Source organism: Coptis chinensis, chromosome 5 (genome assembly GCF_015680905.1).
Source record: "Coptis chinensis isolate HL-2020 chromosome 5, ASM1568090v1, whole genome shotgun sequence".
Taxonomy (NCBI): Eukaryota; Viridiplantae; Streptophyta; class Magnoliopsida; order Ranunculales; family Ranunculaceae; genus Coptis; species Coptis chinensis.
In genome coordinates this window covers 48,503,402-48,519,019 of record NC_141460.1, presented here as the reverse complement: position 1 = coordinate 48,519,019, position 15,618 = coordinate 48,503,402, and the positions used below count along the sequence as shown (strand labels likewise).

The 15,618-nt window shown below is 41.7% G+C and overlaps 1 pseudogene; it reads left to right on the top strand.

The window, feature by feature from the left end:
* LOC147497750 (uncharacterized) overlaps positions 1-2,714 on the top strand; it is a 51,249-nt pseudogene extending 48,535 nt beyond the window's left edge.
* Positions 2,715-15,618: the final 12,904 nt, after the last annotated feature.

Here is a 15,618-nt window from a genome sequence, read left to right as displayed (position 1 = left end):
TGATTTACCCCCTTGCCTTAGGGCATGATGATTGGATCATTTGTGCAGGTTATGACCCCCTTTCCCCCGACAATGAAGAAGAAATGGACAATGAAGTTGCTGAGTCCATTCTTCCTCACGAACATTATGAAGACCGATCGACGCCAGTCATCGAGGAAACATAGACAATTAATCTTAGCACCACAGAAGAACCACGCAATGTGAATATTGGTACGACTCTAACCCTCTCTAAGCGCAGAAACCTGATTGAATTGCTAAAGGAATACAAAGATGTGTTTGCTTGGTGCTATGATGATATGCCGGGGCTGGACACCAAGATGTGTTCACAAGTTGCCATTATCTCCAGAAAAGAAACCGGTTAAGCAGAAACTGAGGAGGCTTAGACCGGAATGGATGTTGAAGATTAGAGAGGAAGTAATCAAGCAATACAATGCTGGTTTTCTGATGGTAACTCACTATCCTACTTGGTTGGCTAACATCGTCCCAGTCACTAAGAAAGATGGTCGAGTAAGAATGTGCGTCGATTATAGAGATCTTAATAAGGCAAGCCTGAAGGATGACTTCCTGTTGCCTAGTATTGATATTCTGGTCAATAACACTGCTGGTCATGAACTATTATCATTCATGGATGGATTCTCTAGATATAACCAAATCAAGATGGCGGAAGAGGACAGAGAAAAGACCTCGTTTATCACCCCATGGGGGACCTTTTGCTACAAAGTTATGCCATTTGGTTTGAAGAATGCGGGAGCTACGTACCAAAGGGTCATGACTGCTTTACTCCACGACATGATGCATGTGGAAGTAAAGGTGTATGTGGATGATATGATTGTTAAGTCATAGAGTCGAGACGATCACTATGTGAATTTGAAGAAGTTGTTTGAACGTCTTCGTAAGTCCAAGTTACGGTTAAATCCTCAGAAGTGTGTTTTTGGAGCGACGTCCGGAAAGTTGCTTGGTTTCATGGTTAGCAAAAGGGGCATTGAAGTTGATCAGGCTAAGGTCAAAGCCATTGTGGAAATGCCCGCACCCGCTACGGAGAAGGAAGTCAGAGGATTCTTACGGCGACTTCAGTATATCAGCAGATTCATTGCACAACTCACGCCCATTTGTGAGCCTATCTTCAAGTTGCTAAGGAAAGATCAACCTAGGGAATGGAATGAGGAGTGTCAAAGGGCCTTCGACAAGATTAAGCAATATTTGTTGAAACCGCCGGTACTTGTTCCCCCTACCCCTGGCAAACCATTGCTACTTTACATCTCTGTCATAGAAACTTCTATGGGAGCAGTGCTTGGACAACATGACGGGACAGGTAGAGTTGAGCGAGCTATTTACTATTTGAGCAAGTGTCTTCACAAGTACAAAGCAAACTACACTCCTATTGAGAAGACATGTCTGAACTAGTCTGGGCAACACAACGTCTTAGACACTACATGCTTGCATATTCAGTGTTGTTATTATCAAGGATAGATCCGCTCAAGTACCTGATGGAGAAGCCTATGATCACTGGCCGAACCTCACGTTGGCAGCTGCTTTTGGCAGAGTTTGAGATTACATATGTCACACAGAAATCTATCAAGGGAAAGGCATTGGCAGATCACCTACCAGCACACCCTTTGCCTGATTATCAGCCGCTCAGGACTAAGTTCCCAGATGAGTATATTCTCACCGTCGAGCCAGACACGAAATTGGTAGAACCATAGTGGACTCTATATTTTGATGGTGCTATGAATCAATCTGGAAATGGAGTAGGGGCAGTTCTTATCTCCCCCGAAGGAGTACGCACGCCTGTTTCTATCAGACTCGAGTTTGAGTGCACCAATAATATGGCAGAGTATGAGGCTTGTATTGCTGGACTTTGAGCTGCACTATAGCTCCAGATAAAGGAGATTGATGTTTTTGGAGACTCCTTGCTAATTATCAGCCATATCACAGAAGAATGGAAAGTTAAGCATGCCAACCTCCTTCCTTATCACAAGTGCTTGAGAGAACTGGTTGGCGAGTTTGACCGTATTACTTTCACTCACCTTCGGCGGAAAGGCAATAGCTTTGCTGATGCTTTGGCTACTTTAGCCTCTATGCTCAAGATTCCGGAAGGTGAAACATTTAGGCCAATCGAGGTTATATCACAAAGTGAGCCAGCTTATTGCTTTGCTATTGATATAGCGGCTGAGTCCTCTGATGGAGAGCCGTGGTACCACGACATTCGTGAGTATCTTCAGCATCAACGACTCCCTAATGGTTTGACTAAAAGAGAACGACGATCACTTCGGCTTTTAGCTTGCCAGTTTATCATATGTGGAGATGTTCTATACAAGAGGTCGTATGATGGGATTTTACTCAGATGCTTTAATGAGAATGAAGCTCGGACAGTTATGACTGAAATACATGAAGGAATTTGTGGCCCTCACATGAGTGGGCACATGTTAGCTAAGAAGATCATGAGACTGGGATACTATTGGACAACTATGGAGACAGATTGTTATAAGTACGTTAGAAAGTGTGATAAGTGTCAGATTCACGGGAATTTGATGCTCGCACCACCTGCCGAGTTAAACCCATTTTCTGCGCCTTGGCCCTTCTCTGTTTGGGGGCTCGATGTCATTGGCAAGTTAAATCCTTCAGCATCCAATGGACACGGCTTTGTCCTTGTTGCCATTGATTACTTCACTAAATGGGTCAAAGCTATATCTTTAAGTAGTGTTATGGCATGAAATGTGGCGAAGTTCTTGCACACCAACATTATTTGCTGGTATGGGATACCACATGAGGTTATCACTGATAATGGTATATGCTTCAAGGGGAAGGAGTTTAATGCTATACTGCAGCAGTTCAAAATTCGGCGACATTTGTCTTGACCCTACAGACCTCAGACTAATGGGGCAGTTGAAGCGGCAAACAAGACACCTGTCAGGATTGTAGAGAAGATGACTGAGACATACAAAGACTAGCATGAGAAGTTACCATATGCACTATGGGCTTATCGAACTTCAGTTCGTACAGCCACAGGGTCTACTCCCTATGCACTAGTATATGGAATGGAGGCCGTTTTGCCAGCCGAAGTAGAAATGCCTACTCTACGCGTTTTGCAGGAGGGTGCCAGTTCAGAGGAGGAATGGATCCAAGCCAGAGTGGAATCTTTGAACCTAATCATAGAAAAGCGACTTAAAGCTACAACTCATGCACGAGCTTACCAGTAAAGAATTGCCCGAGCATTTAATAAGAAAGTTCGTCCGAGAGATTTGAAGGAAGGGTATTTGGTTCTGAAAGAAATTAGGCCTAAACATCTGCCAGACCCACGAGGAAAGTTCAGACCTAATTGGGAGGGCACCTTCATTATTAAGAAGATTCTACCTGGGAAAGCTATGATCCTCACTGATCTTGATGGTGTCGAGTTCTCAAATCCTACTAATGTCGACCAGTTAAAGAGGTACTTTTCGTGACCCAACCTTGTTTTTTTTTTAGACAAAGAGGATAGTGGAAATCTTAAAGAGATGATGGGACAGGACATTTTTACCCGATATATTAGCCTAACAAGCCCACCTAATGTCATGTGTTTCCTCTAGAAGCCATTTTGAGCCTAAGCCTATTCTTTCATCCCCACGATTTGACCTATGTCCTTTAGGAAACTAGATTTACCCTTAGCCTACCCGTAGATACCCCAATCCCATTTTATAGAACTTGTCATGATTAGAAAAATCACTTTCATCATCAATTATTGATCGTTAAGTATCTACTATGGTCCCAATCTATAATATGCTATGATTACCCCAATGGTTACCCCCAAGAGAAGCTGCAAAAAAAAAAAAAAATCAATGCAAGGGGCAGTACAAATCAATTCAAGGGGCGGTTCATATGAAGTTTAGGATATTTGATCATTTTCTTTTCATGAAAAATAAAATAAAAAAAATAAAAAAAAAAAAAAAAACGCTATCTTCTTCCCCAGGGAAAAACCCAGCGCTGCACTTCTCGTGCAACACGCACCCAGCCCCCACCACCATCACCTGCCACCAGCCCCCTTCACCATCCACCCATATCACCTGCCACCAGCCCCTTCACCATCCACCGCCATGCCCTTCTTCCACTAAAAACCCGAACTTGTTGTACCACCACCACCACCACCACCACCTTCTTCCACGCCCTTGTTGCACAACTCGTGATGCGCCTCTTCTATCTGCCGTCACCAACACCAATTACCACCTCCATTATATAACATTCCAGCCCCCACCACCATCTGTCATCGACCACCAATTTTTCTTTTTTTTAAAAAAGCAGCGCCCTTCTTCCCCAGCAAGAACCCCATCACCTGCCACCGCACCTTCCCATCACCTGCCTGCCACCGCACCTCCCCATCCCTCACCATCCATCCCCCATCCACCACCAACAGATTTGCTCACATTCCCACCATCAGCACTTCCACCACAACCGAACCCCCACAACAGCCTCCAATCCATCTGATTCCTCCTCCCACCTTAACAACACAGCACCACCATCACTTACTCACCACCGCCGAATTGATTGCACTCCGCGGGTTTTGTTTTTCAGAATTTTTGTTTGCTAGAACAGTGTCGTATATTGTTTCTGTTCTTGTCTGGGTTTGCAACCAACGACTTCATAACCAATTCCTTGACAGTAAGTTGAATTGCTTACAGCATTTGGTTTTGGATTTGGTTGTTGGACTGGTTTTGGGATTTGTCTGTTTTGGGTTTTGTGTGGTGTTGTTCGACGGCTTTTGGGGTATGGGATATGTATAGTTTGGGATTTGTTTGGTTTGGGGTTTGTTGACCTGGCTGCTGGGTTTTGGCTATGAGAGGGAAGAAAGGTCTCGCCCTCTCAGTGACTTCTTCGGGGGTCTGTGCCCCACCCCCTAAGAAACGTGTCCATTGTCCTTTCCGGGATCGTCATGGATGCACCAATGGAGTAAACGGTAATGGGTTTACTGTTCCCTATATTTTCACGCATTTTGATAAACAACATTTGGATTGCCAGTTGAGTATCGATAGGGTACGAGGTGAAATTAAGGATGATTGTGAATTGTATTTGTCACTAGAGAACTCCTTAAGGTCATTAGACAAATGGGTTTGTGGCATTTGTCTTTGTATCCATGCTCTTGGAATACCGTGTCGTCATCTAGATGATACCATAGAACCGCCTGCTTTGATGGAGAGTGGAGAACCCGCATGTGTTATTGTGGGCATACCACAGCCGCCCTCTAAGCCCAACACTACGGATCTTACACTCACGACACATAGGGGTGACAGTGATACCCCTAATCAGGTTGGTAATGTTTCGCATCTTGATGAGACGTTACTTGATAGTGCATTCCGTATACCTTTTCGTACTGTGAAAAGTATACCACGTGCTTGTCGTTTGGCTTTTTCTAGTGCATTGAAATCTGCTCTCTGGATATTACAGCTGATCCTGGGTCAGTTATGCCTTGGGTTCGTCTCCTTCTTCGCATACAGACGCTGCAAGTTTTTCAACCACGTAATCGCCGTCGAACGCCGCTTACGGTACTAGAAAAACCTTCGCCAGAACATATTCTCCATGCCTTGATGACATGGAATGAGCCTGGTGGGATGTTTCGTCTCTTAGAGTTTGTAATAGAGCCTCCTTCAATCCAACCAACCAGGAAATCTGCCTCCACTCAGAATGTGCGTCGATGCTTACAGAAAGTTGCTGATGGACATTTTGCTGCAGCAGTTAAAGTGTTTTCATCATCAGGAGTTGCCTCCAATACTGCAGAGACTATATGTGCATTAGAGGAGAAGCACCCAATGCGACAACTACCTGTGAGACCGACTGTTCCTTTTGCTGAGCCCCCTTTAGTGGTAGAGAGAGTCGCCCTATTGGCATGTATTCGGTCATTTCCGAAAGGCACTTCTTGTGGTCGTGATGGTCTTTGAGCTCAGCATTTGTTGAATGCCATGAGTGGTGCTACAGCAGCTATATCGTCTGATTTGCTAGATGCATTGACCCCTGTGGTGAATCTTTGGTTACAGGGACGATGTCCACAGCCGTTAGCGGAATTCATCGCGAGTGCTCCGCTTACTCCACTTCTCAAGACGGATAATGGTATTCGTCCTATAGCTGTGGGGATGGTTTGGCGTCGTCTAGTCTCCAAGATTGCAATGAAAAGAGTTTCCCAAGATGTGGTAGGATACCTACGTGGATTTTCGTATGGGGTTGGTGTTTTACGGTGGTGCGTGCGCGCTTTTGCATTTCGTCAACCGCATAGTGTATGCTAACAAAGGATGATGCCTCTCTTCGATCTTTGCTTGTAGATTTTCGGAATGCTTTTAACATGGTTGATCGGACTACCATGTTGAGAGAGGTTCGTATCCGTTGCCCAGCTATTGTCCCTTGGGTTGAGTACTTGTATTGTCAACCTGCGAGGTTATATATGGGGGATGGCTACATATGGTCTCGCTCTTGGGGTCAAAGAAGGCGACCCTTTGGTCCCCTTCTATTTGCACTGGTGTTGCATCCCCTGATTCTGCGGATCCAGTCCAGTTGTCAGTTGTTCCTACATGCTTGGTATCTAGATGATGGGACTCTGATTGGAGATACAGAACAGGTGGCGACAACTTTGGGTATTATTCAGGAAGAAGGACCTTCTTACGGGCTGGTTCTTAATGTGGCTAAAACTGAGATATTTTGGCCATCACTGGATCCACGTCGCTCCACTCCTGGTCTCTTTCCTTCAGATTTGTCCCGCCCTCGCAGGGAGTCAGTGTGCTGAGGTGCAGTCAGCACTGATCCATCTTTTGTCATGGGCCTTGCTCGCAAGCGTGTTGAAAAGATTGCGACTTTGATGGACCGTTTAGCTATATTAGATGATCCATAGTGTGAGTTAGCTCTCTTACGTGCTTGTGCTGGGCTCTCGAAGTTGGTATTTGTGATTCGTACTTGTCCACCATCCCTTTTTAGAGAGGCAGCTAAGACTTTTGATCGGCATCTCCACAATGTTCTCCAGGGTATTGTGGTTTCTGATGGTCCTAACTTCAGTGATTTGCAGTGGCGTTTATCGACACTCCCATTACGTCTTGGTGGGTTAGGTATTTATTGTGCCACTAATGTCTCTACTTTTGCTTTTGTGGCTTCCCGTTGTCAGACTTCTGAGCTTCAGAACCACATTCTTAGGAGTTGTGGGCCAGTGCCTTTGGATGAGATTCTTGATGTTGCTAGGAGTGCATTGAATCTTTGTCTATCCGATTTTGACCTCAGTTCTATGGTCGAATGCTACCGTCCCTCAAAACCACAAAAAGTTTTGGCGGAAGCGTTCTATAGTAAGATTGTTCTTTGTCTTGGTTGGGAGTTTGTGTTATCTACTCGCCGAAAAGCGCCATTGGATGCTTGCGAATGTAACACGCTAAGGATTTTTACTTGCTATTCCGATGGAGGGACTGGGACAAAGCCGTGATGTCGCCGGTGGAGTATCGTTCTATTCTCCGTACCGCCTCATGATTCCTTTGTACTCGATGGTGGCCTATGCCCCGTTTGCAAAAAGAGTAGACTAGATGCTTTTCGGGGACCATGCAGCATTGTTGTAGGCATTTTCCAGGATTCAAATACCGACATGATCATGTCAGAGATATTTTATGTGATGCATTTTGGAAAGCTGGGGTACAAGTGAAGAAGGAGGCTCCTGTGAATTTTCTCACTCATCCGAATGAGGGAAGATCTACACTTCGGCCTGCGGATGTGTTGATATATAGTTGGTCTGAGGGGAGACATGCATGTGTTGATGTAACTGGAGCCTCTCCGTTGGTAGGGCTGGGGAATGGAGTCTTTGAGGTGGGAGAAGCAGCTAAGAGAGCAGCGACAGGGAAGATGGAGAAGCATGAGGAAGCTTGCACGGCTAACCAGCATTGTTTCATTCCGTTTAGTTTCGACACTTTCGGTTTCTTGGAACAACAATCTGTTGAGCTTCTCAAGAGACTTCAGAAAGTCATGGACAGTAACGTTATGACAGCTGGTTCTAACGAGTTTGTTTTTAGAAGAATAGGATTTACTATTCAGAAAGGACTTGCGACATAGCTTGTTGCGCGCTTGTCCTAATAATTTGTAAAAATCCTTATTAGTATCAATAAAATTTCAACTTAAAAAAAAAAAAAAAAAAAAAAAAAAAAAAAAAAATCCTTATTCTCTTAACCCACTACCTAAGCCTACATCATAGTCCTATGAAAGTCCGTTCTTGATCTTTAGATCTGCTATGTCTCCTGGTTGAGAAATGTTCAAGGTAAAAAAAAAAAAAAAACATTGGAGGATACACTGATATAGTGTGATCCATTCAGAGGTTATCGAGGCCAGAAGGAATGTTTTCGGAAGAGTCTCTAAGAAGTTGTCTTATGCTTACTTTATGATCATTTTGAGTGGTGGAAAGGATTTATGGTTGGTTTTCAACATATAGTAGAGATCATGCAATCAGATAGGGAAAAGGGTGGTGTGTGCTTACTACTTTTTGGTGCTAAGATTAATCGTACTCCTATCCTGAGGTCGTTCTCGTGAGGATCTTCTTGTCAGTAACTCATTCCAACACCTTCACTTATTATTCAATCATTTGTGGTATTTCTTGTTCTATGGATAAAAAAATGTTTTGTTTTACATTGTTTAAAAAAAAATTGTTTTCGAAAACTTGGTTTGCTTTGGATGGCTGATGATGAAGAATCTAGGTTAACATTACATAAAGGATTCTAAAGCAATATATCCAAAATAAACCATGCCATTTCATTAATTAGATTCATGCGTTTTTTCTGACTAATCATGCATACTAACATAGAGATTCAACCGTGCTCACGCAGTAGCATTTCTTTATTACATATCATATTTAAGGTAAAGCGCCTACCTAATTTGCGTGTCGAGTGGTTTAGTTGTCCAGGGACTACTTGTTGCTATACAGCCATCTCCGGTATTCTTGAGAAGTCACTGGCTCATTGTATAGGCGAGGGACATGGAGAGTCTCGCAATTCTCCCATGCATTCTGAATCTCAACAGCTTGGCAAACATTGAACCTTACCCGTGCTCGGTATATGGTTAACATCGGCGGCTCTTGCTCAAATCCGAACTGTCTCATGGCCCTATCAGTAGGGTAGAAGGTGGTTTCAAATAAGCCGAGCAGCATCATGCAATTGGAAAATTGGCTCGTGATCCCGACATGACCGGTAATCTTCCACCAGTGAATTCTCCAATTAATGTTATACGATTGGACCATGCGAAATCTGTTGGCTATATGAGTTTCTGACGGATAACCCGGGAAAGAGATGCGGTAGGGGTACATGGCCAAAACATTCCTGGGCCCCCCATTGGTTGAGTTCGCAAGAAGTTTGTATGGGTGCATAACCACAACTGTAAAACAGTACAAGGTGGTTTTAAAAAAAAACAAAAAAACAAAAAAAGAAACTTACCCAAAGGAGTTGAGGACTCCCGGTGAAGGGTTGATCGTTCGTGGTGTTATCGAGACCAATGATAGTTTCAGCAAGAATGAGGGCGGCTATATTGGAATTTATGCCTAAAGAATGGTTGGTAACCAACGGGATGAGAGACACCGTTTCTGATGTACGATTATAGAGAAGGACCTTGTCCAAGACATAGACACATAAGGCTACAACTTTGTTTGGTGCTCGTATGACTGCAAATGGAGACGAGTAACGATGTTGTTCCAAGGAACGAGGGTATGATCGCATTTCATCCCAGGGTGCCCGCACTAATTCACCTTGGTCTATGATGCCAAGCAGGGTTGCAAATTCCTCCACAGTTGGGACGAGTTCGGAGTCTCTGAATTGGAAAGTATGAGAGGAAGAATTCCAGTACTTTAAAGCTAGCTTCATTATGATCCAGTCAAGTTCAAAGGGCAGTAATCTGAGGGAATTTCCTAGGTTATACCCGGCTAAAAGTATGCATTTCGCTGTCACTAAAGTTCTCTGTTATCCAAAGAAGGTATGTCTACCTCTCCGGGAATAAGGTTTCCTACGACAAAGGGAAAGGAAAAGGTTTCATCTCATATCATCGAGAGGCCAATCAATAGCATGCATGTGTATATACTATGCGTTTTGTTTTGTGACATATAAGAAAAAAAAGAAGAACATGACATGAGCCAAAGGAAGGAAAGCAAGCTTACCATTGCCTCAAGAGGATGACCGTGGAGGAGGCGCCATATTGACTCTGTACCGGCCGGTGAGAAAAGTTGTTGAGGTACGTATGCACCTTCTCAAGCATATATATAGCGTTCCTTTGCTCCAGCTTTTAGAAGTTGCAAGTCCTTGCTTGGATCACAAATGGAAAGTGCTGATGGGCCTTAACAAGAGAAGGGAATAAAGCCGGAATAGAGTTGTAGGCTCAGTACTTGTTCGTGTGTTTTGGAGGTAAGAAAAGGGAATAAGGCGGTTTCTCTTTCTATTTTGAATTTTGGGAAGTTTCTTTTTTGTCCTTTTACTTAGATTCCTTCCCTTTTTTAAAAAAGTTGTTCTAATTCAATTATTCGATGCAAGCACCTAACAAGGAAGGTCGGGGTACCCCTTTACCGCTTGTCACCCGTCGGCTGGTTCAACCGGTTTGGTCCAGTTGACTGATTGGTCCAATCGACCCGTTATCACCGTTTGACCGAGATTGACCTGTTGGACCTTGGTTTGACTTTTTTGACCCGGATTTGATCAGATTGACCCAGTTTTTGAGCTGTTTGACTCGATTTTCACTAGTTGACCCAATTTTGATAGTTGACTAAGTTGATCAAAAAAATTATAAAAAAAAATTCAAAAATAAAAAATAAAAAAAATGATGAATACTAGTATCATGGGGTTCTTACCCTCCAGTATGAGAAAATATTCATCAAATTTTGTTTTTCACCGCACTATTGGTAACCACTTGATCATTAATATCATTTTGGTAACTCCATTTGTGCAATATTAAAATTGTTCGCGAGAACAATGTCGATTTTATCGACAAATTTTATGGATGGATCAGCCTGAACTCATAGTGACAGTCTTTTCCAACCCAAGTATACTTGAACGTAATTGATTGATTGATTGATTGAACTTGAATATCATCATCCCCAGCATCCATCTTTCATCTCCAGCATATCTCTTATCTTCTCCAGCAGTGTTCGTCTGTGTCTTCTTCCTTCATCTTTAGAATCTCCCATCCCCAGTGGATCTTCTTGCTCTCCCCGGTGAGTTTTTCCTTTCGTCAGTGTTTGGTTATCACCATTATATGAGAATTTTTTAATCTAAGTCAAAATCATAAATGAATTGATCTATCCATTTGATTTCACCAGTTTTCCAAAATGAATTTGAAAATATTAGATTTAAAAAAAAAAAAATAAAAAAAATTGTCCCTTGATTTCAAAAAAAAAGTTGTTCATCATTTTCAGAAAAATATTTTTCAATCAACCAATATCATGTTACGCGGTATAAGTCCGTCCGATGCTTCCACATATAATCCAGTTGCCATGTTGCGTGGTATAAGTCCGTTCGATGCATCCACCAACTTTCAATCATTTTTAAGCCCTCACAAACAACTTGGAAAAAATTGAGGATTTCAAATATCTAGGGAAATGCCCTCTTTCAAAAATATTTTTTCAAATGAATTTTCAAAAATTGTACGAGATCTTTTGGCTGGAGCTTGGCAAAAATGGTTTGTCTCCATGGCTTTGCCATTCAGTTGCAATCAACTTCCGCCAAAGAGGGGCAACTGTAGACACCCCATTTTTGCACCCCAAGCATAATTCATTCACGATTTTGCCTTGAATTAAATTTGATCATATAAGGTGATTTGCTTTCTAGAGTCTTCTTTTCTACATTAAACTTCTTTCTTTTTATCTTCTTTTCACATATTTAGACTCTCCTCATCATGTTCTAGCTATGGCTGAAGTTTCGTTGCTTTCTGAGTTTTGAGCTGAAAATGACCAAAATGCCCCTGTAACCCTTTGGAGCCCAAATCTCATTTTTTCCACTCTTTCTTTGGATGAGACTATTTCATATTTGAATTCCTCATGAAAAATCCTTCGAAATGGGTACAAGCTTTCCTAGGTTCTTTTTGGATTTCGGAAACCCTAATCTTGCCATATCCCGTTTCAGCCCGTTGTGCACACTGTTGAGTGCAATGTTTTTTTTGGAGTAATATTTCAACCCAAGGGTATTTTTAAGAGTTCATGGACCTTCCTAATGGATTAATTAACATTTTTTGTGAAGAAGAGCTTGCCTAATTTTGACCCAGTCAAAGGGAATTTGCAGCATTGAAAATATGGTCAGAATGGGCCTTTTCATGGATTTTGGACCCGTGCTCGTGGGCTGTGGATCCAGCTCGAGTTGGACCTTTTCATTAGGGTTTCTAGCCCATTTTCAATCCTCCAAAAACCTAGAGAACCTTCATTATTTGTTTGATTTGATTTGATCCCTAAAATCAAGAATATTCTAGAGAATATGCCATTTTGGAGCCAAGTTTGGAAACCCTGGATTATGGGCTCATTGAGGACGTGTAGGGCTTGATTTTTTTCCTAATCCATCTGAAATATCCAAAGATCAAGGGCCAAGATCGCACCCTTTATCCCACCTCTTGAATCAAGGGCCATATTTAGGAAGTGCAACAAGAAAGAGATCAAGCCATTGGATTTTTTCTTCATCAATACTCAGCCATTGGATCAAACTCATTACCATATTTGAATCCACGCCCAAAAGCTATAAATATGGGTCTCATTCACCCATATAAAGACATCTAGAGCAAGCTAGAGCTAGGAATTCGGAGTTAATAATCTGGACCTAGTTATTCAGAGCTAATAGCGTAGTAGTTTTCTTTTCTTGAGTGTTCTTCTTCTTTTTTCTTTTCTAGTTCATCATTCTATAGTAGAATTTCTTTAGTTTAATCTGGAGTTGAAGGTGAAATTTTGACTTTGAGGTTTTTCTAATGAAGTTTTTTGTGTTCTTCGTCTTTAGCCTTCTTTTCCCCTCTTTCGATCTTGAGTAGAAGCTTATTTTCACCAAAAGTTGTTTTTTTTTTCAAATCACTTGTTTCAATCCAAAAATCATAGTTGTCAATTCCAAATCAATTTTATCATCATCATTCATCAACAATCAATCAAGATCATCAATCAATCAATCAATCTACAATCAAGTATGAGGCAACATTCCAAATAAGGTGACATCTTTATTTTCTCTTTTATTTTAATTAGTATTGCATATTAGGATTATTTGTTTTTTAGTTTTACTATAGCATATAGTCATTTGCTTTTAAATAATTTAGTGAAGATCATCCAACTTGGTAGATTATTTTTCAAGCTTTCTTTGTTTGCCTATCTTAAAACTTTGCACCTCAATAAAAGTAAGGCTGGTTTTACCAGGCAATTGTGGGTGCCTAACACCTTCCCACATCGTACCTTGACTCTCGAACCCAATAATCATCTAGTTTCGAGGGCTAGTCCTTCACATAGGTTTTACTCAACTTTTCCTTGATAAAGTTAGTGGCGACTCTAAAATCAATTGCATAGACCTAGGTACACATTTTTGTGCGTACACCCAAGGATGTCACAGCGACTGGATTCCTCAATACCATCCTTCTTCTAGTAATACAAAACTTGGAAATTAGAGGTAGCCATCTAGTTAGGTCAGTCCCAACCTTTTAGAAACTTACAATACCAGGCTTTCTTTCTAGCAATCCATTTTCTTTCTTGTATAAAATAGCAAGAATTAAGTCTTGGCAAACAGCAACCACTTCATCCTCCAATTTATTGGATTTGATTATAGAAACAAATGTTTTGGATCTTCTTGCCATATCATCTTGCATAACAGATTCAACAATAGAATTGGGTCCCTTTTATGCCTCATCAATCACTACGTATAGGTCCCTATTAATATTCTGACCACCTTCAGTAACATCTATGCATTCGGTAGGCTGATTCAAAAATCATGTTGTATGAGCAATTGAGAATGAATTTGCAATAGAGGCAATCAATGTCTCAGTCCAATTACAGTATGAACATGGTGTCGGTGACAGAAGTGTAACTTATGGTAAGGTTGGACTTCCTCATCATAAATTGTTAAAGATTTAACAATACCACTAGCAATCCCACAAGCATCCTGCGTACAAATTTAATAGAACTAATAAACTAACTATAATAGCTCACAACTTGAACATAATGGCATACGAAGATACTTTAGAAAAAGGTAGTCTTGCTGTGGTTTTTACGGAATAGACTTATTGGACTTCCTCTTCATGTAGTTCCCCGTCAGAAATAGGAAGAAATTCGACTGGACTACTTGTAATCCGACACACATACTGTATCAAAATTGATTGGAACTAAATATGTTTCTATGATGTCTCAGAGCATACACACTATGTCCCCCTCATATCGCAAACTTTTAATCCATATTAAGACCATAACTAAGTGTTTGTCACGTATTCAAATTTACTGTTTCCCCATCGATACTGGGTAACATTTTTCACCAGCGATGATTCCTTGACAAAAATATGTTGTAGACTTCTTGGTCTGTCATTTACAACCTCAACTGTTCAACTGCCCTAGCAGTTGACTCAGGTTGACTTTGGTCACCAATGTTCGAATTAATGGCCAGAGCAGTGTCCATAATAGTTTTTTGGGCCTTTATATCAGATAGGACAATATGAGTTTCTTTAACGGGTGATTGGAGATCAGTGGCTGGTGCTAGGTCTTCAGACTCTATATGAATTTCATTCAAATCCCGATCCTAATTTATTACAAACACAGAAACCCACTTTATTTTTTCGTGTTGTGCCTTTAAACTCTTGAAGGAGGGTCTCCAATTTATCTCCCATTATCCTCGCACATTTTGCACTTGACTCACCACCCATCCGGACGCTGACAGTCTCTCTTCTGCAGCAACATCTTCCTCTGGTAGGTCACGGTTGACCAGTCCGGCCAGCTTTGCTAAGCCCATATAGTTATCTAGTTTGGGGCATTCAAGTTCGTGATAACCCGATAGAGGGTCTGGTTCAATACCCCCAACCCTTTGAGTCTTATTATCAATTTTGGTTACCCTCGGCTTTTCTTTACTTTTGCTTTCTCGGCAGATAGAAACACGTAGGGTGTCTAACTTGGTGGTTTCTTTTGAAGTTGTTGACCACGGTGACCTCCTAATGGCAGTAGTAGTAGACACTCTCTCTAGTACTGGGTCCTCGGTTCCACAATTTGTTTGTGAAGGGGAAGATGGGGCTGTTTTGTTTTTAGAAGCTGCTACTTTTTTCGTCGAAGGTGGTGCTTTGTTCTTTAATGGTGGTGGTCTGATCTTCGATGGTTGGGCTGGTTTGTTCTTCAACTGTGGGGCTGGTCTGTTCTTGGATAGTGGAGCTGCTTTGTTCTTCAATAGTGGTGCTCGTTTGCTATGGACATCCTTGCCTATGGGGGACTTAGTTTGCAGCGCAGAGGAACGTCACACCCTTTTCACAGGGGCTTGTTGGGACTCATTTTCACTGCTATGCTCGTGTTCTGATATTACTAAAAACACACTTTTACTCCTACTTAACTAATTAAACTCGGCAGAAGTAAAAACATGATTAAGTTAATTTGTTATCAAAGTTCTACTCTCGATTATCTTATAATAAAACTGGAGTCAGAATTCGTTCCACTCCTAGTTGCTTAGACATAACAAT